Source organism: Salmo trutta, chromosome 3, assembly GCF_901001165.1.
Source record: "Salmo trutta chromosome 3, fSalTru1.1, whole genome shotgun sequence".
Classification (NCBI taxonomy): Eukaryota; Metazoa; Chordata; class Actinopteri; order Salmoniformes; family Salmonidae; genus Salmo; species Salmo trutta.
The window spans coordinates 24,874,725-24,901,711 of NC_042959.1; the positions used below are offsets into that span (position 1 = coordinate 24,874,725).

Consider the following 26,987-nt stretch of genomic DNA (forward strand, 5'->3'; position numbering starts at 1 on the left):
ATTTGAAGTTTTCTCTGCCCGTTTATAGCTGTATTTATTCCCCTCATTTGCTGTGTATTTATAGATCGGAAGAAATGCATGCAATTCTGTTATTTTGTACTACAGATGGCTGAGAAATGTAAATGTAACTACATTTCTAAAACCGGGCCAACTTCCATCTGATTGATGTGCTGTGCACTTCATTACAGTTGCGCTTGGCATTTGTTCTCTCCTGGATTGGCCCGCTTGTTTGTTGTCATACAATATTCAAGCCCCTGTTTTGGTTATTTGCATATTTACATTCATGTTTGCAGAAAGCTAACATGTGTTTGCTTTCTTGTTGGGTTTGTACTCTATAGGGTTAGAGAGCAGTATTATATACTGTAGAACAGACAGACTACAATAGGAACATGAACTGGAAATTCCTCCTGCATTAACTATACAGTAGGGCTGCAGTATATCAAAATGAGATAACATGATATGTTTACTGACAATTCACTCCATCATAGGCCTGGATTCATTCTGTGGAGTGCTGTCGACCATGCGGTATTTAAAGGTAATTTCCGATAGAGCCGATCTCTGCAGTGTTTACTGTGAATGCAATCTCTGCAAACATTGCCTTTAAAAGCCGCCATGTCGACAAAAAGCGATCGGATTGAAACCCAGCCATAGTCATGTTACCAATTTTGTTTCCATTCATCTGTCAGCTCAAATTGTTTTGTTTTTTATCAACAAAAACAACCATGGTTGTTACACAGTGAATGGTGTACAGTATCATTCAAATGGACAAAATGCCATTATCACGTGGAGCACCAATACCACTTGCTCTCAGTATGTCCTGTCCTTGGTGTGTTGACACCCACCGGCTTGTTAAAGGTCAGCACACAGCAAGAAAAGACACATTTTTCAATGGCTACAGGGTCGGGTTGATTTATTTGTCCTCTTCTTGGGGTGGACGAACATCGCTGTCTCACAAAAGGCAGAGGAACTGGTGGGGAGCTGTGCTCTAGACCACACTAGACCACACTAGACCACACTAGACTTCAAGGTCTCATACCTATTATATAACTCTTCTATTTCCAAGCAAAGATTATTTGATTCGCAGACATACAAATGTCAAGTATTTCTGCGTGAGCGGAGTTGTGGACACCCTGGGGGGAGAGTCTCTCTCTCTCTCTCTGTCCCTCCCTTCCTCTCTCTATTCGTGCTTTAGCACACAGGACCTGTCCTCCGCATTCCGAGGCTGCCGTGGTAACGCAGCGTGGCAGTTGCTGAGGACGATGGCTGGGGGGCATATTATGATGAAATGATCCCCGCCATCGCCCCTCGTCCCCTAGAGGGGGGTGGATGGGGACAATGAGGGCGGGTGGAGGGGGGTACAGTCTCTGTCAGGATGAGCAATGGTCAGGATCACATGAAGCTGTTAACCATTAACGTCCAGTGGTCTGCCTGCCCTCTGGGGAGGAGATTACAGTTACAATCTAAGACTTGTCGCTCTGAGATGGACAGGGTGACTATTTGACCCTTTGACAGAAGGGGGTTGGCTACCATCGTGACAGACTTCAAATCCACTATATGTGTTAGTATGATTTTGTGGGATGTTGGAGTGTGCTAGCTAATCAATTTACAATTAAAAAATATTTGTATGAGAAAAATCGTGGACTTACGGTACATGTCGAAAATATATAACTGTACTAAAATACATAACTATACTAAAATACATAACTATGCTAAAATATACACTACCGTTCAAAAGTTTGGGGTCACTTAGAAATGTCCATTCTTTTGTTTTAAAGAGAAGCATTTTTTTTGCTCGTTAAAATAACACCAAATCGATCAAAAATACAGTGTAGACATTATTAATGTTGTAAATGACTATTGTAGCTGGAAACGGCAGATTTTTTATGGAATATATAAATAGGCCCATTATCAGCAACCACCACTCCTGTGTTCCAATGGCACTTTGTGTTAGCTAATCCAAGTTTATCACTTTAAAAGGCTAATTGATCATTCGAAAACCCTTTTGCAATTATGTTAGCACAGCTGAAAACTGTTGTTCTGATTAAAGAAGCCATAAAACTGGCCTTCTTTAGACTAGTTGACTATCTGGAGCATCAGTATTTGTGGGTTCGATTACAGGCTCAAAATGGCCAGAAACAAAGAACTTTCTTCTGAAACTCGTCAGTCTATTCTTGTTCTGAGATATGAAGGCTATTCCATGCGAGAAATTGTCAAGAATCTGAAGATCTTGTACAACGCTGTGTAATACTCCCTTCACAGAACAGCGCAAACTGCCTCTAACTAGAATATAAAGAGGAGTGGGAGGCCCCGGTGCACAATTGAGCAAGAGGACAAGTACATTAGAGTGTCTAGTTTGAGAATCAGACGCCTCACAAGTCCTCAACTGGCAGCTTCATTAAATAGTACCCGCAAAACACCAGTCTCAACGTCAACAGTGAAGAGGCGACTCCGGGATGCTGGCCTTCTAGGCAGAGTTCCTCTGTCCGGTGTCTTAATCTTAATCTTTTCTTTTTATTGGCCAGTCTGAGATATGGCTTTTTCTTTATAACACTGCCTAGAAGGCCAGCAGCATCCTGGAGTCGCTTCTTCACTGTTGACGTTGAGACTAGTGTTTTGCCTTTTAAAATGATAAACTTGGATTAGCTAACACAACTTGCCATTGGAACACAGGAGTCATGGTTGCTGATAATGGTCCTCTGTACGCCTATGTAGATATTACATAAAACAATCTGCTGTTTCCAGCTACAGTCATTAGTCATTTACAACATTAACAATGTCTACATTGTATTTCTGATCAATTTGATGCTATTTTAATGGACAAAAAATGAACAGTAGTGTATAACTACACTAAACTACATAGCTATCCTAAAATACACAGCTATACTAAAATACACAGCTATACTAAAAGACATAACTATACTAAAATACATAACTATACTAAAATACATACATGTATGCAATACGAGTTGTATCTTAAATCCTTTTTAGACATCATATTGAAGTCCTGTGTGTTTAATCTCTTTTGGACCACATCCAGTGAACTCTGTATGTCATTAGTGTGTACAAATACCAGACACCAGGAATTTGAGTGTTAGAACATTTGTGTTAGCTTTCCATAGTCAACCTTTGGTAGCTATGTTGTGTTGGGCTTTCTCCAAACCGGAAAATGTCTGATATCATCTGTTCAAGATATAGCTGGTAGGTAGTGAGCAAGCAAGAATAGAAATATTTGTCATAACATTGCCCTGAGCTTACCGTACAGTGCTTGTCAACATGAAAGACCTGAGAGAATACACAGGAGATAGATTGAACACATGTATAAATAGAGTGCAGTACGTGTGTAATGTGTGGGTGTGTGTGCACATACATTGTGCTTGCAGGCGCACACACACACACAAGCTGTCAAGCCAATGAAACAGCGATAATCAAATATCATCACCAATCTATGTCATTTAGAAAACGATCAAGCAAAATGCTCTTTCGAGGGATTTATGTTTATTTTCCAAACCATTAAAACCACATCAGTCAGGATTGCACATTTATATAGATTCAAAACTGTGACTATAAAATGAATGGGCTGAACACCAATATTGACTAGAGAGAAAAGCAGTCTCTGTAATGCAACATGAATACCATTGAAGCAATAAAGCAACAAGCCTGAAGTAAACTATTCAAAGGAATGTCATTCCACCTATTCAATAAGGATGCACACAGGACTGAGTGAATTCAACCCAATCCAATATTAGATTGAGTTAGAATGGAAGATGATTTTCTTTCATCTGGAATCCTTGAAATAGAGGGTGGGGAGTCGTTATCAAGGTGATTCTGAACATGACTGTGAAGGATAGTACTTCTCCATGTATATCTCATGAGAATACCACCTCAGACCTACATATTTCCATCAAAAGCCTGTCAAAACCCAAACACCTTTAAGTTGAGGACAGACGTTCCGCTAGCGAAATAAAAAACCTCAAAAATCCAATAATTTAAATTTCTCAAACATACGACTATTTTACACCATTTGAAAGATACACTTCTCCTTAATCCAACCACATTGTCCTATTTCAAAAAGGCTTTACAGCGAAAGCAAAACATTAGATTATGTTAGGAGAGTACATAGACCAAAATAACCACACAGCCATTTTCCAAGCAAGGATATATCACAATATGTCATAAAAACCCAAAACACAGCTAAATGAAGCACTAACCTTTGACGATCTTCATCAGATGACACTCCTAGGACATCATGTAACACAATACATGTATGTTTTGTTCGATCAAGTTCATATTTATATCCAAAAACAGCATTTTACATTGGCGCGTGATGTTCAGAAAATGTATTCCCACCAAAAACTTCCGGTGAATTTACAAAAATACTCATCATAAACGTTGACAAAATACATAACAATTACTTTAAGAATTATAGATACAATACTCCTTTATGCTTAACTGCTGTGTCAGATTTTAAAATATTCTGAGTACATAGCTCGCCATCACAGAAAGCTATACAGACACCCGCCAAGTTCGGGGCAACCTAAACTCAGAATTAGTATTATAAATATGCTCTTACCTTTGCTGATCTTCGTCAGAATGCACTCCCAGGACTGCTACTTCCACAATAAATGTTGTTTTTGTTCGCAATAATCCATATTTATGTCCAAATACCTCCATTTTGTTCGTGCGTTCAGGTCACTATACAAAGGCGAGCGCAATTCGAGACACAGAAAGTCAAAATGTTCCATTACCATACTTAGAAGCATGTCAAACGCTGTTGAAAATCAATCTTTATGGTATTTTTTATGTAAAATTGCGATAATATTCCAACCGGACAATAGCGTATTCATTCTAGGAGAAAAAGAAGGAACAGCGTGCTCGCGGGACCGTGCATATCCAATCTCTTTGTCCCCAGGCAGTCCACTCAGTGAATGAGCTCCTATACTCTGTCCAGTGACAGGAGAATGCTCAAACAACTTTCTGAAGGCTTTTGACAGCCAATGGAAGCCTTAGGAAGTGCAACGTGACCCCACAAATACTGTAGTTTCGAAAGGGACTAGAAAGAACTACAATTCTCAGATCCTCCACTTCCTGGTTGAATTTTTCTCAGGTTTTTGCCTGCCATATGAGTTCTGTTATACTCACAGACACCATTCAAACAGTTTAGAAACTTCAGAGTGTTTCCTATCCAAATCTACTAATAATATGCATATTCTAGTTTCTGGCCAGGAGTAGTAACCAGTTTAGTTTGGGTACGTTTTTCATCCGGCCGTGAAAATACTGCCCCCTATCCTTTAATGGTCGGAAGTTGTGTGTAATTAAAAAGTGCATTAGACACAACAGGCTGCTTTCCCCATCTGTTAATCACACAAGGAGGAGCTTGTTAAACATGTGCTTTGGCAATATGTTGCCTTGAAATACATTCCACATCAATGAGGATGACTTAGTTGATGCACAGTTGCAACTGATTCATTGTCATTGGGTCTATCTGTTCGCCTAGGTAGAGCCATGATTTACTTAGAAGAGCATGGGATTGCAAGGGGGGTAACGTTTCCAAGTATTGCACCACCATTTATTTATTTTTCCAGACATTTGTTATTCTCCCCAATTAATTATGATATCCTCTAATGAACGCTGAGTTTGTTTTTGCCCTCGTTATTATTCTATGTGATAACAGGAACTTTAGTTTTCTCAGAGGATATTAACAGAGGACCACCGGTATTTTGTTCCATCATTTGGAAAGGCACAAAGCAGGCTGGCAAAGTGAGCTCCTTTATTCCATTATAATGCTGTTACTGTTGTAATGCAGGCACCTTTCACACATAACATTAGTTTGTTCAAATCCATTTAACGTTCTACAAAGTCATGATACATTCCTAGTACGGCAAACATTGTATTCAAAATGCAATTTTCCAGATAACTGTTGTCTGTTATTGGTGAAATTCCAATACATGGTCAGTCTAAATCTTCTTTGAAGACGTTCCATTTTTGTTTTAATCAAAGCTTTTTTCAGACAGTAATTGGGTGATTGAGCAACAGTAGGCTATATTGACTTCCCAATCAATGGTACTTTTCCCCTAAATCTTTAAATATTCTAGTTATGTTCTCTCTTTTATTAACATCAAACAATGCGTACGAATAACATGGCGACCAGAACAATGTGTAACCGATGTGAAATGGCTAGTTAGTTAGCGGTGGTGGGCGCTAATAGTGTTTCAATCGGGTGACGTCACTCGCTCTGCAACCTGAAGTAGTTGTTCCCCTTGCTCTGCAAGGGCTGCGGCTTTTGTGGCGCGATGGGTAACGATGCTTCGTGGGGTGTCAGTTGTTGATGTGCGCAGAGGGTCCTTGGTTCAAGCCCTGGTAGGGGCGAGGAGAGGGACGGAAGCTATACTGTTACATTGATGCTGTTGACCCGGATCATTGGTTGCTGCGGAAATGGAGGAGGTAAAAGGCGGTTGAGTGTAACTGATGTGAAATGGCTAGCTAGTTAGCAGTGGTGCGTGCTAATAGCATTTCAATCGGTGACGTCACTCGCTCTGAGACCTGAAGTGGTTATCCACTTGGATGTTTATGTTTATGTGCTCATTCATCAACATGACTCAATGCTTTGTGCATATTTAATGTTGAATATACTCTGGTAAAGTTATGTTTTTGGCATTTTGTCTGTTGTTCCTGAAAAGTAATAGGGTACTAAATCAGCAATTGATTGGAATAAGCAGTAGAGCAAAAGTAGTTCAGTTTCCTATTTCATGTCAGTTAAAAAATATGGTGCAGGAGCTGTCAAAGTCAGCCACTCTGACAGAGAAGCATTGTCAACTGGGATAATATATTCTTGCTTTTGGAGATTTTCCAAGGCCATGTTGTGGGAGATGTGGCAGTTTTGTCATTGAAAGTACACAGTCTTCCTAGCAAGGGGGAAGGATCAATTTTCGTCGAATATAACAAGCATAGCACATCAGCCACTTTTTTACAAAGACTTCTCCATCCATGCAACACAGCATAGCCCTGTTCTAGCAACAAACCTTCAGGGAATTATTCTAAGTGTTGGGTCTGTGGTTATTAGGGTCAGAACACATTGGAGTGCTATGCATTTAAGCAGTGCTGCTTCTGCAATCCAACTCAATTGTACAGTATGTGCTGCTGCATTTAAAGAAGCGTTCATTATCTTGTTCGAATTGATGCCAATTGTCCTTATCTCTATGAAGAACACGATGGCAGTGCATTCTGATTGCGGTGATTCACTCTTGAAAATTAGTGGCATTTCTCTTAATGCAAGACTTGCTTCCAGCAACAAAAGCATGTTTAGCCTTTTTTTGTCTGGCCAGCCCTTCATTTTAAGTGGCTTCGCCCACGCAGCCATCTTAAAGCAAAGGGATTGGACGGTTGTTGCCAAGCAAACGCAATGAGGCAAATCTATGGAGGGGGAGGTTCATGGAGGAGAAATCTGCTTGTGATGTCTTTACCAGCTGTGTACATTCGAAAAAGAGAGACTGAATTGAGCTGGTTTGAAGATGCAGCGCAGCGAAACTTGAGCACATCAGCGGACTCCTTGACACATCTCATTATCTCAATAGCATAAATGCCAAGTTTGGGAGAGACTTGGCGGGGGCCAAACACCTCGCTGTGCAATTATCTCCTTATATGTTGTCATGCGCTCTTGTGGAAGGTAACCACACGGCAACCACTGTACAACAAACGGGGTTTGACAAACAAACATGCAACTGACACCTCCAGGCTCCTCCTCTATTTATCTTTCCATGCTGTTAACCTCTTTTCCTTTGTTGCTAACAAACTGGTTGGACGATTAGCTCTGTATAATATAGGCCTACAGTTTCCAGCGTTCATTGTTTCTCACCTCAGTTTTTCTTGTATCCCGTTCCTTACCCCGGTTATCTTCATTTCAATCACTTCTTACTCCCACAGAGTGTGACGTGCAGTCGTGCACTCTCGACTTACCGTATCAGACCCTGCTGTTACCCTCTGTGCCACTGCCGGAGCTGTGTAGGGCCTTTGAGGTTTGCCTAGATGGTAGACTTTTGGAGGAGCTAGTTCATGTCACCAACACCCCTGGCATCTTTCTCACTATGGTCTCGCAGGCTCATCTTTAGCCCCCCCCACTTACACAAACTGCTTCTTTCCCCACGTTGAGACACATTTTGTGGACTGAAAGCCACCATATTTGGCAGAGTTCCAGCTCCACCGCAAAGGCAGGCCATGCCGGATGTCCCTGTATTTCAGGGAGACTTTGAAATGGCAGGCGGTAGTAGAATGCCCTGTAAACGGTGTCCATTTTAGGACATTTATTGTTTGATTCATTTTTCAGCATGTTGGATGCAGTTTTTGTAGGATATTGATTTTAGGAAGTTATAATCTCTAACGTTGAATGGATGTCCTAAAATGGACACCATACTTACATATCCAAATGATCAGGTAGTTTATCCATTCACATTTTCTTTTTTTTTGCAGAATCAAAAATTCCCGCATATTTTCCAAGGGCTTATACAATTTGACCAATCACCACACTATTTCCGCATAAGACAGTCAAATCATCGCAGTATTATCACATAAAACTGACCCATCACTGCAGTACAAAAAGAGGGCTCGCAACCGGTCACTGCACATTTAATGCATAATATGGTTCAATCAAGCCACGTGTAAAAAAAAAAAACTTTTGCCTCGTAAGCGCATTTTTGCGACAAATTGGACAACATCCTCGCATATTGCCATATTGCCAAATGTCAGAATTGCAACAGCTAAATCCTAGAGGGACTGACCAGTATGTGGGTGATTATCTCCATGGCATTCAGATGGCCAAGGCTGCTGCTAGGCAGATGAGCTAAGACCTTCATCCTGCTACAGATCTGGCATGGGCTGCCCACTTTCTCCTGCTCAGGACCCTGTTTCCCCTGCCACCCACTGGGATCCAGTCAGACACTGTAATCATGGAAAGTCTGCTGGAGGTGAAATGTCTCCGGGGGCTGTCATTACTCAGTCCACAGATGGTAAAATGCCTGTTTTGTGATCGGACCAAGAACATGTAGACAAAATGGAAGCCAATCATTCTAAGCATACAATCATGAAAAAGAGAAAGGGGTTGTACAGCAGAACATGAACCTTTTCTCTGTTAAAATCAATTAGGATTGTTGTGAATATCCAGAGTAGATAATGACAGAGATGCTAATGATTTTGCCAACTTCTAATTATTCAGGTAGAATATTAGAAAAATGAGACAATTATTTTAACAATCAGACAAATCTGAATAATTTTGTAACAAGTTCTCCATAACATTGTAAAATATTGTATAAGAGGTTGCCTTATGTTTTCGAACCAATTATATAATTTACACAGCCCTTCTATGAAAATATGAATATTTCTCTATCTCTTCCTCTCTCTCTCTCTCAGTCATTCTCACACATACACACACACAAAATCTATCAAATTAAAATGAGCCCAGCTCAACAATGTTAATATAATACGTGCAATATGGATACAGTGGTTGTGAATAGACAGATTGAATCTGTTTGGGCTGGAGATTAATGGTGCGTTGTTTCCACGTCATTTCAATTAAATTATGTTGAACCGATGTGGAATAGACGTTGAATTGACATCTGTGCCCAGTGGGTCTCTTGTTTAGGTAATTACATACAGCATTAGCAACAATGGCTTGCAACAGTGCTGAAAGCACACATCATCTGGCAGCTAAAAGCAGACATGGAGGGAGAGACAGTGCACTTAAATATGTGTCCCAAATGGTACCCTATTCCCAAAGTAGTGCATTTATGTTGACCAGGGCCTATAGGGTAGTATTGCACTATATAGGAAATAAGGTGCCATTTAGTACGAAGCCGAAACATGTGACCATTAACGATGTCAATGCAGCAGGGCATTTTACTTCAAACACCCTAGGAAACGTATGTTTATATCCCGTTCAGTAATGTATCAAGATCTGTCCACTAAATGAGAATAGGTATTTACTAAACAGGCGAGTCTAACTAGATAGCAACTTCACAAAATAACATATGGGGATTGAGCCAAGGTTGTCCTTGATGGAAATGGAAACTCAGCAATCTAGTACAACAGTGGAACAAGCTATGTTTACTTACAACTTACAATTTGATCAGGTATACTGCAAGCTTGGATTATTTCTGCTTGCTGATGCCAATGGTGAATTGATGTCAATTATGTACAGGCTATGGGCTGTTCAATTGGCATTTATTGAAGTTATGCTCAATTCTGATCTTTTCTTAACTTTTTCCGCAGTTGGAGGGTAGAAGTAGCACAGAGACAGTATTGTCCTGTCCAAAGGCGATTCTCTTCTCTGCTCTTGTGTGAAATACAGAACCTCAGAGATCAATCTGCTACAGTAAGTTGCATGCCACGACCTAGATGTACTACTCATTCCAATACAATGATCTCCCATCATTACTGTGGGATTATCTCTATCTCACTTGTACACATGCAAACATAGCTTCTGATGTAACTGTACTGTAAATATCAATTCAATCGATAGGAGCAGCCCAGGGGAGGCATCATGCCTATTAAGAATTTCAAGACATCCTTGTAGCAATCACACGTTTGTTCGTTGCTGTTGTCGACAACATCAAATTGGCATCATTCCTATCGACAGAGACGTGTGACAGTAATGATAGATGATAGATAACGGCAAAGTCAGCCAAGGAGCAAATAACGTCTCGCCTCTGTGTCAACTATATTTAGATGACAGGACCTGAGAGAGAGCAATTCCCTTATCTAGGTAGGGCTCAGAGGTGGTGCGAGAGCAGAGAGAGTAGAGAGTTAGGGTTTTATTTAACAAAGACTAGGTCTAGGGGCTTCCAGGGGTTTTAAGTCTGGGGACTCGTAGGGCCACCAGGGTCATCTCCTGGCTCGTCTGATGTGCTATTCTTAACTATCCCGCTTGGGTTCATTATTTTTTTGCTCCATTGAACCTGCTTAACCTCGGTGCCCTTTAAAGGGAAGAGATTTAGGAAGGCCCCGGGAATCCGCAGGGACCACAGCCCAAGAGAGCCATAGAGGTTCACATCTCACTTCTTTAAAGTCATCAAGAGAAATTACTCAAACTCCCCAACCTGGAATTTTGCATAATGTCTAATCCAGATCACATGATAAAAGGTGCAATGTTGTTGAATGGCTGCTTGAATGATGAGGCTGAATAAACAGAGCAGTTATGGAGACCAAGTTTGCACACAAGATTAGCTATTTTTTAATTCCCAGTGTTCTATTGTTATACGCCATTTAATTGTTGTTTTGATTTACTTGCCTTCTGTATTTAATAGATGGATTCAATGGATCCAATAATCCTAACCAAACCATGGCCATGAAATCATCAGCTCCAGAGGATGGTGAATGTCATTAAGTGTGCTGTTGCAGTCATTCTTAAAGCAGTGCTTGACGAATATGACATTTATGTCGCGGAATATGTCATACCAGGTCATAACGCATAATTGAGTGCATGAATTCCAGTAATGCCACTATGATGCCAATGCAGGAGCTACTTCGAGGAAAGTGGCACCAACTGTGAAAGCTAGTTGGCACTAGTTAGACTGCCATTTAGAAATTAGCTGGGTCATCATTAGCTAATTGGTAGAGGGTCTAATTCGATCTACAAGTTCACAGATGAGTGCTACACATGAGTGCTGTAATATTTCTGAACTCACAATAAGGATATTTTAATAAATCAAAACAATCATTTCCTTGAGCAAAGCTTGCACAGTAGCCTATATCCAATGAATATGTCCAAGCTTATTATTTTCTAAGTACACTGTTTAGAGATAATATCTAAATAGGGGGGAATAATACATTGATTGTGCCAATAACATTAAGAAAGATGGAAGTGTTATATTCAAATGTAAATGCCCATTTGATTGTGTCAGAGTTATTTCATTCTGGTAGGCTGAGCGTTACCTAGTTCCATCCAAATGACAAAGTGAAATTGTCTCAGACTGATAAACCTCAACTCAGAAACACCCATCAGCCACATGTCATTGGGTAAATGTGTCTGTTTACTCAAAGTCCTTGAAGAGAGTCTCATGGTCATATTGTCCTGCTGTTGCCATGGCGATGTTAGCTCTGATGGATAGTACAGGGATCATTGTTGTCTACCTTCAGCATCCCTCCTCCCTGACAACATACTTTGAGAAACAGAGACAAACGGTGCACTCCAATTTGGGTCTCAGTTGGCGTCAGAAGTTGAAGGACGTATTAGTCTATAAATTCACACCAAACAAGAATAAAGAAAAGAACATGACATTTTAACTAATATTAACTCGCACCAACTCTGAACTAAATGATTCTCCATTGTGCTGAATATTTGAATAACAAAACATTTAAACATTTCTTAACTACATTATTCATTCAATGACAATCAGCAGGGTTTGGCTCGGCAATGAAAGGAAATGCCTTCATATCAAACTGAATAACGGAGTAGCTCTTGAATATTGGGGTCAGTGGTAGATGCCTTTGTGTCCATATAACAGGGGCTTGATTTGAAATTAAAATGTGAAAGAAGAAAAAACATATGACATTGTGAACATTCCTGTTGCAGGTGGATGTGGAATCAAGCTGTCATGCTGATGCAGAGCAACACGTTTATGACGCTGCTTGGTGAGACATTTGTATGCATATGCAATATGCCAGCAATTCACACAATGTAATACACACTGAAGACCAAGAAGAACCTCTGTGATTAGTCTTTCAGTGTTTTTGCCATTACCATTACCAACAAAGTGTTAAAAATAGGAAAAGCAAAGTTATCCGACAAACCCGCTCTCCAAGTCTTTTGTTGTTGTACGGATGGCTTGCTAGGACCTCTCTTATAATCTCTCAGTAAACTATACCTCATGCCGAGTTTGGTAGGCGGTCTGGAACAATCAGGGCGTGACTTAGCCTCAAAACAAAACATGCAGTAATGCTCTCTCATCCAGTGTGAGCTGGAGCCCCGCAACACTTAAAACAGTGTTTTAAGCCACTATTCACCGGTCTTTTTCAAGTAACCATTGAATCGCGGTTTGAATACATTAGGCTTTTCTACTACAATTGAGGCCTTAATGGTTTACACTTCTATGTCAATTAGCATATTTGCATGAGTTATGAGAGGAAAATACGTCAGTGTTGAGGTGCTCCGTCAGTGTTGAGGTGCTCCGTCAGTGTTGAGGCGCTCCGTCAGTGTTGTGGGGCTCCGTCAGTGTTGAGGCGCACCATCAGTGTTGCAGGCTTCAGTCAGTGTTGAGGCGCTCCATCAGTATTGCCGGGCTCCATCAGTGTTATGGGCCTCCGTCAGTGTTATGGGCCTCTGTCAGTGTTATGGGGCTCCATCAGTGTTATGGGCCTCCGTCAGTGTTATCGGCCTCCATCAGTGTTGGGGTGCTCCGGCAGAGTTACGGGCCTCCGTCAGTGTTGAAGCGCTCCATCAGTGTCGCGGGGCTCCATCAGTGTTGCGGGGCTCCATCAGTGTTGCGGGGCTCCATCAGTGTTGCGGTGCTCCGTCGGTGTTGCGGATGATAAAGTTGCCGCTCAACAACTCTGATTACATTTACATTTTAGTCATTTAGCAGACGTTCTTATCCAGAGCGACTTACAGTAGTGAATGCATACATTTCATACATTTTATTTTTCTTCTCCATACTGGTCCCCCGTGGGAATTGAACCCACAACCCTGGTGTTGCAAACACCATGCTCTACCAACTGAGCCACACGGGACCATAACACGGCAATCGAGGCAATTCACAGTCTATTGCCTTCACCGTTTAAGTGAGCCTGAATCCAGCTATATCCCTGTTTAGGATAAGCACAGACACCACTAGCAAAGCCAAGCATGGCCTTGGGTTCTATGTATTCATTAGAAACATGTATGGTTAAGTGCATGATAACATCTCCTCCAGAACGTGTACACAAGCTCTTACAACTAACACATAAAGCAGAGATCTAACTGTTCTATTTCTCTCTGTCTAAATATCCACTACTATGTGCCTACAGTAAGAACATGTGAGGTCTTCTTGGATGGCCTGACAAAAGTACACGCTCATGACAAAATACTTCCAGATGTGGAAGGTTTTATTGTCCATACAACGACAATATTATGTCAGTGTCAACTCGAAGCCCCAAGGCACTCTTCCAGCCCATAAGTTGAACATTGCTGCCAGTTTACGCTGTCCTGACTCCTAAATGAATCGCTTATGTTAATTCAGATGAAAACATTAAATGATAGTTATTCAATTAAAACAGAATCACGCCCAGATGTTGTGGCCCAGATGCGCTAGCATAGTCACTTAGTCACAGACGTTACGCCCACTAGGCTTTAACAACCCTTGATAGCTCCACTGGGGTATGTCCGTAATGTTTACATCTGTCTGTTTACTATTATCTTGAACCATTGTGACTGTGACTACACTGACAGAGCCTTGGTGCAGAAGTAGTGCCTTGCTCTTTGTTTTACAAACACAATCGAATCATCACAATTTGGGTTTAGATCAGGCAATTGTTATGTTGGCCTACTTACAGTTGAAGTCAAACGTTTACATACACCTTAGCCAAATACATTTAAACTCAGTTTTTCACAATTCCTGACATTTAATCCTAGTAAAAAGTCCCTGTTTTAGGTCAGTTAGGATCACCACTATATTTGAAGAATGTGAAATGTCAGAATAATAGTAGAAAGAATTATTTCTTTCATCACATTGGGTCAGAAGTACATACACTCAATTAGTGTTTGGTAGCATTGCCTTCTCTGAGGTCTGATTTCTTTAGATTTTCCCATGATGTCAAGCAAAGAGGCACTGAGTTTGAAGATTGGCCTTGAAATACATCCACAGGAACACCTCCAATTGACTCAAATTATGTCAATTAGCCTATCAGAAGCTTCTAAAGCCATGACATTTTCTGGAATTTTCCAAGCTGTTTAAAGGCACAGTCATCTTAGTGTATGTGAACTTCTGACCCACTGGAATTGTCATACAGTGAATTATAAGTGAAATAATCTGTCTGTAAACAATTGTTGGAAAAAATGACTTGAGTCATGCACAAAGTAGATGTCCTAACCGACTTGCCAAAACTATAGTTTGTTAACAAGAAATGTGTGGAGTGGTTGAAAAACAAGTTTTAATGACTCCAACCTAAGTGGATGTAAACTTCCCACTTCAACTGTGCCTTGCGTTCTGACTGCCTTTGATTCTTGATGCCAGAAATCTACTGCCTTATGGGGCTTGGAAAGTTCTTTGCACAATGTAACGTCAAAAGAGAGAATAGAATAAGATGCAGGGTCATAGGCATGATGTGATGTGACTTGAACTCTATAATACACTCTGTGCTGTCCAAGGCACTGTGCCAAAAATACTGCCATTCTAATGCTGATTTTATTCATTTATTCATATCATAATCAATGAAAACCAGATTCCCCCATCACACTAGAGCACATTGTTGCAAAATGAATGACATGGGATGAAGAGATGGATGAATTGACGGCTAGATGGGGGATGGATAGATAAACTGACAGCTGGATGAAAATATGACAAAACGGTTGATTCAAGGGCATGTATGATTATATTCCACATATCTGTGCGTTTCATAAGAATACGTATTGTAAACAAATCACTCTTCTCTTTGCAGTACAAGAGACTGTCTTCTGTCTTGTAATGTACCTGTACTGGGAAAGAGGAGGAGTGGTATAATACACTGCCCATTCTCCCTTTAATGAGCTTTTTGATAATGTCAGAGGTTGACACAAAGCCATCTCTTTGTCAAACGCCTTCTCCCGTTTCCGTCACAAGACAATATGCCTGCCACGACGACACCTTGTTGTACAGCCCTCTGACTGGCGTTTGATTTCCTTGTCATCCTGCTATGCTTCTGTATAAGCGTTTGGATATCCGCGCTCTAGAGTTTCCCTGATATTGCATTGTATTTCCATGATTTATTCAATGACCCCTTCATGATTGTTTCCATATGCATTCAACTCCTCCAATTCATCTGTTGAGATTGTTCTTTCTGCACACAGAAAGAGAGTCAGATGGAACATTGCTGGCAGCAAAAAATGGGTTCTATTGAAATGCTGTTACATTAATTGTTTCTGACAGAGTCAATGCACCATTCCCTGTATCGCTGCACGAGAAAGTCAAATATTTTCAGGGTCATTTGCTGTGTGTACTTGTACTTACCTAAGTCTAGGTCTCATGCAAATAACGTGCCTGAAACCGAGCAGGAAGTGAGATGTGGTACAACCCTCTCAGGGCTCAGGAAGTTAAATGGCGCACTTGTAGTGCGACTCATCAAAACGCCTCATCTCAAGGACGCTCTCATTAGAGGGAAATTAGGTGACACGTAGCCCATTAACATTGTAGCAATCCACCATAATGAATGAGTGAGGCTGCATGTACAGTGCATTTGGAAAGTATTCAGACCCCTTGACTTTTTCCACATTTTGTTAGGTTACAGCCTTATTCTAAAATGGATCAAAAAATAAATAAATCCTCAGCAATCGACACACTATATCCAATAATGACAACTCGAAAACAGGTTTTTCTACATTTTTGAAAATGTGTTACAAATAAAAAACAGAAATATCTTATTTACAGTTGAAGTCGGACGTTTACATACACCTTAGCCAAATACATTTAAACTCAGTTTTTCACAATTCCTGACATTTAATCCTAGTAAAAATTCCCTGTCTTCAGTCAGTTAGGATCACCACTTTATTTTAAGAATGTGAAATGTCAGAATAATAGTACAGAGACTGATTTATTTCAGTTTTTATTTAATCACATTCCCAATGGGTCAAACGTTTCGGGTAGCCTTCATCAAGCTTCCCACAATAAGTTGGGTGAATTTTGGCCCATTCCGCCTGACAGAGCTGGTGTAACTGAGTCAGGTTTGTAGGCCTCCTGGTTCGCACACACTTTTTCAGTTCTGCCCACAAATTTTCTATAGGATTGAGGTCAGGGCTTTGTGATGGCCACTCCAATACCTTGACTTTGTTGTCCTTAAGCCATTTTGCCACAACTTTGGAAGTGTGCTTGAGGTCATTGTCCATTTGGAAGACCCATTTGTGACCAAGCTTTAACTTCCTGACTGATGTCTTGAGATGTTGCTTCAATATAGCCACATAATTTTCCTGCCTCATGATGCCATCTACTTTGTGAAGTGCACCAGTCCCTCCTGCAGCAAAGCACCCCCACAACATATGTAAACTGCTGACCCATTGGGAATGTGATTAAATAAAAGCTGAAATAAATCATTCTCTCTACGGTTATTCTGACATTTCACATTTTTAAGATAAAGTGTTGATCCTGACTGACCTAAGACAGGGAATTTTTACTAGGATTAAATGTCAGGAATTGTGAAAAACTGAGTTTAAATGTGGTGTGGAGGGTCCGTGGGTGGCTTTTGACCATTCTTCTGGATTCCTCATGTCTAACTCATTGTTAGAAAAAAAAAAGTTATATTTATTGAATATTATATGGACTTTAAAATGGCCAATTTGGTTGCAATCAATTAGCTTAATTTCTCACATATCAAATTATACTTCATATCTGTTCCTAACAACAGAAATTATATCAGAACAATCTGAGATGCTGGTTGCCTTAATACTCTTTCTTGTGCTTTTTGTGGTGTAACGACACAATAGACATTTTAGGAGAGTGAAAAAAAAGGGTTCTCGAGCAAGCTCCTAATTGCCAGGAAGAAAATGCACAAGAAAGAGAGACTGAGGGGAGAGCGAGAGGGGCAGTGTGGTGGCGGTGCCGTCTCTCAAAACTCTACTCAGGTGCCCTACACAGACCCTTGTTTGAGGGGTCGGAGGCTGGCCAGGACACTTTGGAGCCGCATCAAAGGCAGAGGATGAGAAGGAGCCTCTGTGGATGCTGATCTTTAAAACGTTTAAATTAGACATGGAGAAGGGGCTCATTGCAAAGACTTTGAACAAACAACAGGAGAGGCCCTGAGATAGGGAAGGCAGAACCATAGAGGGTTACTGGGAAAGGAGGGGGCACAGGGTTCAAGTTTGTGTTGAATGTGTTTGGAAAGTTTTGTTTCTGTGATTGTGTTACAGACTTGCATTTACTGTTCGTGGTACTATAAGTAATTTATATCCCAAACGAGATCAGTACAACTGTCTTATCCATGGGTGTAAAGTACTTTTAAAGTACTACTTAAGTAGTTTTTTGGGGCTATCTGTACTTTACTATTCATATTTACTATACACTACATTCCTAAAGAAAAGTATCTACTTTTTACTCCATACATTTTCCCTGACACCAAAAAGTACTCGTTATATTATGATTCATACTTTTACTTTTACTTTTGATACTTAAGTATGTTTTAGCAATTACATTTACTTTTGATACTTAAGTATATTTAAAACCAAATACTTTTAGACTTTTACTCAAGTTGAATTTTACTGAGTGACTTTCATTTTTACTTGAGTCATTTTCTATTGAGGTATCTTTACTTTTACTCAAGTATGACAATTGGGTACTTTTCCCACCACTGGTATTATCATAATATAACCAAGAAATGAAGGACCTGTTACTCCATGTCCCCATATAAGTCTTTGCAAAATAATGTTCCTCTCGTGTACTTCAGATATACTGTACTTATCTTAGAAATCTAATCAAATCATATTTTATTTGTCACATGCACCAAATAAGACCTTACAGTGAAATGCTTACTTACAAGGCCTTAACCAACAATGCAGTTTTAAGAAAAATAAGTGTTAAGTGCAAAATAGATAAGTACATATTTTTTATTAAAAGAACTAATAATTAAAGAGCAGCAGTGCTATTCACATGTGGAAATGACATGGGTTGCATTTGATCCTATGTTTACGTTTCTGTCGGTGGCCCACTCTTTGATGGGATGCACATTTTACTGAGTGGGACTTTCAGGAGCTGTAATTGGAATGTAAAATTCTGGTTTTGGGAAATATAATCATTTTAAAAAGGATCTGTGATCTTTTCTAAAATACAGAATTACAATGTGCAGCTCGAAATGTTAATGCCATTACTCAAACCCACCATCCAATATTTACACTGAGTATACCAAACATTATGAACACCTTCCTAATATTAAGCTGCACACCCCCCCCCACCACTTTTTTGTTGTTGTCAGAATATGGACTCCACAAGGTGTCGAAAGCGTTCCACGGTATTGCTGGCCCATGTTGAATCCCGTGCTTCCCACTGTTGTGTCAAGCTGGCTGGATGTCCTTTGGGTGGAGCATGAAAAACCTAGCAGCATTGCATCTGGCATCTACTACCATACCCCATTCAAAGGCACTTATATATTTAGTGTTGTCAATTCCCCCTCTGAAAGGCACACACACAATCCATGTCTCAATTGTTTTATAAGGCTTACAAATCCTGTCTCCTCCCTTTCATCTACACTGATTGAAGTTGATTTAACGAGTGACATCAATAAGTGATCATTGCTTTCACCTGGATTCACCTAGTTAGCCTATGCCATGTTCTTAATGTTTTGTACACTCAGTGTATAAGGTTATTGTGCATACAGTAATACGCTGCTTCTTTGGTAGGGACAGTTTGTGAACAAGTATAATCAGTCTTTACAATGCAGAAATCCTAGACATCTGAGGTAAATATGTTATGCTAGAATGTAGAACGTAAAGATGACTTGCCAAATATGGACTTGTTTGCATCGCTAAATGGGAAATTGTATCATATTGTATTTTGACTATAGAGCAAAGTTTTGTCAAATTGATTCATAGAGATTTGAAATGCCACATAACTGACAACGCAGGTCTCATGTGAAATTTTTATGAGGCAAATACGAACATCATACACTATATACAAAAGTATGTGGACACCCATTCAAATGAGTGGATTTGGCTATTTCAGCCATACCCGTTGCTGACAGGTGTTTAAAATTGAGCACACAGCCATGCAATCACCATGTGCAATGCCAAGCATAGGCTGGAGTGGTGTAAAGCTCGCCGCCATTGCACTCTGGAGCAGTGGAAACACAATCTCTGGAGTGATGAATCCCACTTTACCATCTGGCAGTCCTGACGGACGAATCTGGGTTTGGAAGATGCCAGGAGAACGCTACCTGCCCCAATACATAGTGCCACATGTAAGGTTTGGTGAAGGAGGAATAATGGTCTGGCTGTTTTTCATGGTTCGGGCTAGGCCCCTCAGTTCCAGTGAAGGGAAATCTTAATGCTCCAGCATACAATGACATTCTATACGATTCTGTGTAATCTATGTGGCAAAATTTTGGGAAAGGCCCTTTCCTGTTTCAGTATGACATTGCCACCGTGCACAAAGTGACGTCCATACAGAAATGGTTTGTCGAGATCGGTGTGGAAGAACTTGACTGGCCTGCACAAAGCCCTGACCTCAACCCAATCAAACACCTTTAGGATGAATTGGACATCAGTGCCCGACCTCATGTGGCTGAATGGAAGCAAGTCCCCGCAACAATGTTCCAACATCTAAATGAAAGCCTTCCCAGAAAAGGGGATTATGTTATAGCACGTACCCACATACTTTTGGTCATGTAGTGTACATACATTTTCATATTGTTGCAATCATGGCAGTATTTTAAAATGCATTGTTAAAACACATGCTGTTATATCTCAATCTGGTCCCTCTCCTTGGACTAAATAACTACCAGTAACAGCAATCCAATTTCCTGGACCTATTTTCAAAACAGGGTCTTTGTTCCAATATCCACACTAGCATACCACTTATTAAGCACAATATTGGTTGTGTATTCTATTGTACGTAGCTTGGGTGTCAAGCACCAGCTTGTTATGCGGATATTCCCATAGACATACCAAAGTACTTATACAAACCCCATATCTAGTATGATTTACTTCACCACCAGGCCTATCCACAATAGTGTTAAAATTACCCATTGTTGTTAGTGCATTATTGTTAGTGCATTATGATTTATAACACCCACCCCACCCCCCCAATCAGCAGTTTATCTCACTGTAAATGAGAGTGGCTGGTCCGCGTGAGTGACGGCAAATGACTGAATGGTAATGAGGTAGAGAGGCTATAGATGGAGGGATGGCAAAGCACTCTTGTGAACGGTGACTTGGTCATTAGGAGATGCATCTTTGCCCGGCAGAAGTGCACCGCTTAATTGGTTCAGTTCATCATGGCATAACAACTTAGTTAGGTGCCAGGTCCAAAGATGGATGGGGGAGTGATGGGGGTGGTTGTGTGTGTTGGGGGTGAAGAACGGAAGGATGTTGCACGTGGCTGAGGGTGTGATGATGTGACTAATACACAGTGCATTCGGAAAGGATTCAGACCCCACATTTTGTTGCGTTACAGCCTTATTCTAAAATAGATTCAATTACATTTTTTTCTTCATCAATCCACACACAATACCCCATAATGACAAGGCAAAAATGTATTTACAAAAAAAATATTAATATTTTAATATTGCTTTGTCATTATGGGGTATTGAGTGTAGATTGATGAGGGGAAAATCTGTTTAATTAATTTTAGAATAAGGCTGTAACTTAACAAAATTTTGAAAAAGTCAAGGGGTCGGAATACTTTCCAAATGAGGGTGGTGAATGTCCAGAGAGGCAGTTTATGTGAGGCTTCACTGTGCTGCATCCTACACACAATGAAGCAATAGGAGGATGAACCGCAAGCACAGGGCAAGTATGTAGGTCTTCAGTGTAGCCTAATGCATATGCAAGTTGTGAAGTCACTAGGCTATATCTGCCAATCCAAAAATGATTGATATTTGATTTACCTGTGAGAAATAATGCTTGGATAGCTTGGTCTCAGACTGGCACAGTATACTAGGTTAGGTTGTTTCTATGTTGTTGTATAAACTGCCAAGGGAACACATCCAACTCTTGATTGATTCAAAGAAAAAGCCAAAACAACGTTTTTTTTATGGTGCACATCATGTAGTACAACCATTTAAGTAAACACGTCATTATGTTCATCACTTCTTTTGTGGAATGGAGGGAAATTAGGCGGTTTTGTATTTTGTGCTCATTTTGATACCAAATTAAAACAGCAAATGACTGTGATGATAGGTATTCACAACGGTATATCTTCATTTGTTCTGGAAAGGAGAGGGAATTACTCTGCTATGCTTGTTCTTCACTAACCACGACAGTAACAGGGCAGCTGTTGGGATTTAGTATTCACACGCCACATGAAACACCAAACAGCTTCACCAAAACACTCTTTAGCCTGTGCTTTTATACAGACACATTTAGTCTGAACTTCTGTGTGAAAATGTATGTTTTTAGGCACTCAGCAACAACAGCAAGCTTCAATAACTGGCGTAAATGGAATACCTATACAATTTCACGTGTGACAAAGCTGAACGAATCCTGTCAAATATCTGCTGGATTGTAAAAAAGCAAACAATTTTGTTTGGCTCTTGGCGTGTGACGAGTTACAGTATTTCTTTGATGCAACTTTATACTGCCTGCACAGCCAAAATAGTGTTTAACTTTAGTTTAAGGCCACTGCAACAATGACAAACAACAATCATAGTATGATTATGACACCAAGAGGCATATAACACAAAACTCCCATTTCACTGTCATCTCCATTCACTGTGGTCCATTACAGTCTGACTACATTACAAATGTTGCATTGCATCAACCAACGGTTGCATGCCAGGTCATTGACTGAGCAGTCGGGCATCAGTTATATCTTAAACATCTATCCAGGCATTGTGAGATCTGGCATGTGTCTGCAATGCAAAGCTTACACAACATGACTGCAGTGCAAAGAAACTGTCAGGAGAGCCACAAAGACAATGAGTGAGAGGGGTTTGTTTGGCATCACTTGGGACCCTGTACTAGAGAACTGTTCTTTGCACTGACCTCCACCACTGGGACCTGGGCATGCGAGCAGCAGCAGTGGCATCAGAGGTGAAAGAACTGGGAAGTCAAGCCTGCAAGCCACAGCCACCCCCTTAGCTGGAACTCCAGCAGCTCTCATATTAAATACAGCTTTTATGTAGACCAAACACTTCTTTGAGATTCACCCACAAAGGATCAGAAAGCCAAAAGGTCAAAATTTGTTAAAACATTTTTAATTGCATATTGTATCTCAATGTCCTTGAGGCATGCTATTTTACACATGAGGACTAGCGTGTGGTATACAGAAAATGTGCTGTGGTGGTGGTACAGGATAACATGATTCTACAGTGTGAAACCATAGCTGTGACGTAAGAGTTATCATGTGGGATCTAATTACAGGATACTAGCACACTGACAGGTAGTCCGTGCACAAAAACAACAGGCACCTGCTCTGCTGCTTCTATATTGCAGAAAACAAGCTCAGGTATTTTTCTGTCAGTGCTTCCTATCCCAACGGTGCTAGCTAGCTACACAGCAGTTTTGCCCCACAGGCAGGTGACCTATTTTCCTGTGTTAAATGGAGAATGGAAGCAGCTAGTGTTTGAAAAGAGGGGGAGATGAGGGGGAGGGATATGATCCTCTCCTTGATTGGGACCAGGCTGTGGATTAATTACCCCCTACCACAACCCGATCCCGTGCTGTGAGCGTGACACTTATGCCTCCGTGGATCAATAATGCATGTTTCTGTCTCTTCAGTTAATTTGCACAGGGGCCCTCGAACTGGCGTCATCGTCTCCTGCGAAAGTGCAGGAGACACCTGATACCCAAGGTGCAACACTCCACCACCGTCCTCCCCATCATCGACTCCCATCCCCTCCCCTCCCAAATGTTGGCTGACAAATTGATTCTTTCTTAATGTGCTGGGTGAAGAGAGAAAAAAATATTCTCAATTGAGAGAGATGTGATAGGGTGGCGCGTGTTGAATTAAGCTTGGGGGGGGGTTTCATATTCCTGTCCTGTTTGGGTGAGGTAACGGAGCTACGTTGGCCTTTGGATGGTTATTCTACCATATAGGGAAATGTTAAGGTTAAAACTTAAATAGTACAAATGTTTAAGCATACAACTCAGGACAGTGTTAGCATGGAGTCAAGCATTGGGCCATGAACGGATGGTGTGAGAAAGATCAGGCTAACATGTAACAGAGGTAGGTAATTCGATCCTGTGTGATTTATCTAGTCTGTGTAGAGTTTTGCATGGAAAGTAGAGACGTTTGTTGGGACCTTATACTGGTGGCTTGTGGAGTGGTGGTTTTGTAGATCACTTTGTAACCCTAACTACTCTCACCAATGTTAAACTAAAGACCTAAACTCGCTGGACAAATTACCTGGAATGGCTTGTCCTCGCAACATACTGTTATTTTTCTATACTCTGAGTATTTACAATATGCAGCATTTTTTATGAAGTTTTCTACTGCTGTTTAGATGGTCGTAAAGTTCAGCTTACATTTACATGAAACTGTTCACGTTTACATAAAACTCAGTTTACATTTAAATAACTCAGTTCACATTTACATAAAACTCAGTTTACATTTAAATAACTCAGTTTACAATTACATAAAACTCAGTTCACATTTACATTTAAGGGTCAATATCACTAAAAGGGCTATTTTTTTGTCCTGAAGATAAATCATTCAAAATTGTATGTAAAAAATATACACTAGATCAAATTTCAAAAGGATCCTTGTGAGTATGCCTTCATGATAATAGAAGCATAGTGTGGAACCCCATATTATCTGCATATTCAATATCGTTTAAGAAATATATTACCTTCAACAGTGTTTTCTTGTGATCAAGCCATCAATGTTTTGTAATTATTGATGTCGTAAAAATTTTAACGGGTCAGCAATTAGCATGTTTAACATTTCAGTGGAAATACCACTACTATCAGCTTTTTGATAAATGGCTTAGCAAAAAAAACAAGTCCCATATTACTGGCAATACGGTCCCCAGTGATCGGCCACCTCAATATTCTCCTCAATTACAAAATATATCTGTTTCATTTTGTTCAAAAATGAGAAACCGTCCTCGTATCCGAAGTGTTTACTAGATAGTTGACTAATTGGCTAGCCTTCCGGTAAAAAAAAAAAGACTTGCATGTCAACTTTTCATTGCGTAGCCCGGTGTGCCCTCCTGTGGAATCTTAAAATACGGTTCTTCACCAAAATATTCAATGTTGTAACCATATAATGTCTCATAATTTGTTTTACAGATTAATCTTATGTTTTGAGAAAGTAGATAACAGTTTAATACTAAAATATAAATTAGTTTAAAAATACAACTTTAATTTCAGTCATGTGCATTGACATAAACAATTAAAACACTGTTGGAGTTTGTGTTGCAGAGATGCACTTGGAAAGTAAAGGAAGAAATACAAAAGATTGGTTGAATAAATATATATTATATTTTAGCCATGTATTTTTTTTAACAAATAAATAATTTCCTATGAAAACAAGCAAAACAAACAATTAAATCTCAACCTCCATCCCCGTATATAAAAATCCAGCTTCACCACCACCTCTGAATCCCACTGCACACACCTACTGTGGAACCAGTGCTGACAGAAGTCACAGGACACCCATAGCACCTCGGACCTACAGTCCTGCGGGGAGCTTGCAGGTGGATCACCCTCCCCGCAGTGAGCACAGCAGGTGGTGTCTTCTTTTATTAAAAAAAAAATAAAAAAACACATCAAATGAACATGGTTTTAAAAAATGTAGAAGTACTACAGCAACAATAGTAATTGATACAACTAAGAGTGAAAAACAAATATTCTGAAGTACCTGAGAGTGAAAAACACATATTCTGAAGTACCTGAGAGTGAAAAACACATATTCTGAAGTACCTGAGAGTGCTGCCATGGCTGGTGCAACCGAGGTGGCCGGTGACGCTTTTCTCTTCCTTTTCTGTGCTGCAGTGAAGAGAAAAAGTAGTGTTAGACAGAGCATGTTTCATGAAAACCCTTTTCAACTTTTTTACAACACTACCTCTGGAGGAAGCTTGAGATGTTTTGGAGGAGGTGGACATGCCTTGAGGCTGGTGCTATGGACGGTAGATATGTAAAGAACAAAAAAAAAGTTTAAATATTGCAGTTTATAAAACACATAACAGTCATTTTTTTGTAATTTAACGTGTTCACCTATGGAGGTGGCTGTATTCAAGTTGCAGGGGGCAGCGACACCAGACGAGGCTGCTATGGTGGTGTGACCAGGGGAGATGGAGGAGGCAGTTGGTCCAGAGGAGGCTGCGTTGGTGGTGACAGACAGGGGGGGTGTTGTGCATCGTGGTGGTGGACGAAACCGCAGATGATGGCTTGGAGGAGCTGGTGTTTGTAATGGTGTGGTTGAGGGGCCGACGATGGTGTGGCCCGAAGAGTAGGCACGTGGCCTTCTTCTGCAGCTGGGGGCTCCGGCGGCTCCTACAGGTGTTGCACACTGGGAGGCACTGGTGGTGGTGATGCAGCTGTCAGGAGTGGTTCCAGCGGGAGGTCCAGCAGAGGCGATAGCGTCGATGGTCTCATCCATGGCAGCCCTCTCCCGTGCCCTCTGTGGGCTGCCCGACGCTCTTTCTCCTCTGCCTCTGACCTCTCCTTCTCACCTCTCTTCTCCCACTGGTGCGGTGAGGCATGTGGCGACCACAGGGAGTCTTCTGTATTGGTCTAGCTGATACTTCAGGACAGTAAGGATGTGCCCCAGGTCCTTCGCTATCAGCCCCCCCTCTATTAGGGAGTGCTCCTCTAGAGCTAGTGCTAGGGCTGGGACTGAAGCAGGGACTGGGACTGGAGCACTGAGGGTCCTCCTGTGGTCGCTGGGGAGGAGGTGCTGATGGACGGCACAGTGCTGCTGGTTCCAGGAGAGGCGGTAGTGGAACCAGGTAGGGACCGTGACGGCACCAAGTGGGACCCTTCAATGGCTGAAGGGTCAAAAGGGAAGTGACCACACTTCTTAAACCCTTCCACCACATAGCGTATGTCCTTGCAGTGCTGGTAGCGGCATACTCTGGCAAATTTTGATTTGTTTACAATGTAGGAGTGGTCAAAATGGCTGAGGTCTCCAGCTACCTTCGGTGTGTAGTGGCCACCGGGGAAACACTTGGGTTAGATGATAAACGGGGGG

The 26,987-nt window shown here is 40.9% G+C and overlaps 1 protein-coding gene across 5 annotated transcripts in view; it reads left to right on the top strand.

The window, feature by feature from the left end:
- The window catches only part of LOC115170895 (leucine-rich repeat and immunoglobulin-like domain-containing nogo receptor-interacting protein 2), a 303,513-nt gene that overhangs the window by 117,347 nt on the left and 159,179 nt on the right, over positions 1-26,987 (top strand). Inside the window, exon 1 of one of the 5 annotated variants that reach the window (XM_029727282.1) lies at positions 10,230-10,360. The exons of 3 other annotated variants lie outside the window; for them this stretch is intronic. The gene's annotated coding sequence lies outside the window, so the exon portion shown is untranslated. Of the gene's footprint in view, positions 1-10,229; positions 10,361-11,794; positions 12,619-26,987 lie in introns of those variants that run through there. One more of the 5 variants, XM_029727290.1, reaches the window with a different exon arrangement.